This window comes from Helobdella robusta, assembly GCF_000326865.2.
Source record: "Helobdella robusta unplaced genomic scaffold HELROscaffold_126, whole genome shotgun sequence".
In the NCBI taxonomy this organism is placed as follows: Eukaryota; Metazoa; Annelida; class Clitellata; order Rhynchobdellida; family Glossiphoniidae; genus Helobdella; species Helobdella robusta.
In genome coordinates, this window is record NW_008703693.1 from 135,184 (window position 1) to 136,503 (window position 1,320).

The following is a 1,320-nucleotide window of genomic DNA, read 5'->3' on the forward strand; positions in this document are numbered from 1 at the left end:
AGAACATTGAACAAGTAAAATTTTGTTAATAATGATATTCTGTAAACTAATATTGCTATATAAAGAAATATGTACTGCAAATGAAATATTGCAAATGCTCTTTAATCCTTGATTCGATATCAATAAAGCCTCAAATAACGTATAATAGGAAAATTGGTAGGTTTTTAAAATATATTTTGTTTGTAAATTTGTGAGTTTAAAATATAGCATATTTTGGTAGCATATGCTAGTTTATTCCTGGTGTATTTTATTTATTTCTTGATTTTTTTGTTTCCCATTTCACTATAAGCATTTGTCTTCAATTTTTTTAATTTTATTGATGTTAAATGTTAAGCATAAATTATCAAACGCATTGTTTATTTGTGAAGATGACTTTATTGGATATGTTAACTATGGAGATGGGAATGAGGACAGAGGTGCTTCAGAGGTGTTGATTTTTTAGGTTGTTGGTCTGAAAGAAGCTTGGAGGCATTAAATAGCTTATTTTTATACCAAAAAATTGTCATCTCACAAGTTGAAAGATTTTATAAAGAAAGACGTTGATAAGTTACATAATGCCGGAGTTAGGATAAACAACATTTGTTTTTCTTAAAATTATGTTAAAATTTTTATACATTATATTTATTTTTTAGGGTTGTTTCACTGGTAATGGATGGGTTGGCCACTAACGTTTCGGCCAACAACCGGCCAGAAAATATATATCATATTTGATGCATGCCACATGCTGAAATTAATAAGGAATATGTTTCATTCTTATAATATAATATTTTATAATAATAATCCAATCAAATGGAATCATATCGTAAATTTAGTTAATTATCAACAACAAATCAAAATGAAATTAAAAAATAAATTAACCAAAAATCATGTAAATTTTGAAAAGCATAAGATGAAAGTTAAATATGCATCTTAACTCATATCTTTAACTGCTCTGTGGCTAAATCACTGGAACTCTTAAACGGATTTGATGTTTTTTCTGACGTTTGTGAAACAATAGCTTTTGTGAAAAACATCAATGATCTTTTCTATATATAGAAAGCAAACTGATGCTAGATATAGAATGGAAGCAATACATTATATAGAGCAACCTGACAGCCACTATAGATAAACTTTATGAAATGAAAGCCTACTTACTAAGTTTGAAAAATTTAGATGATGTTAACATTTACAAAACTCAAAGGTTCTTTTTTATATATATTTCAATATCTAAACTACAAATATGCAGAAAATGCTTGATTTCAGCGAGCAGAAACATATTTAGCGAATCATCAAATCATCTCATCATACTAAAAGACAACGGACAATTGACATATCCCTCAA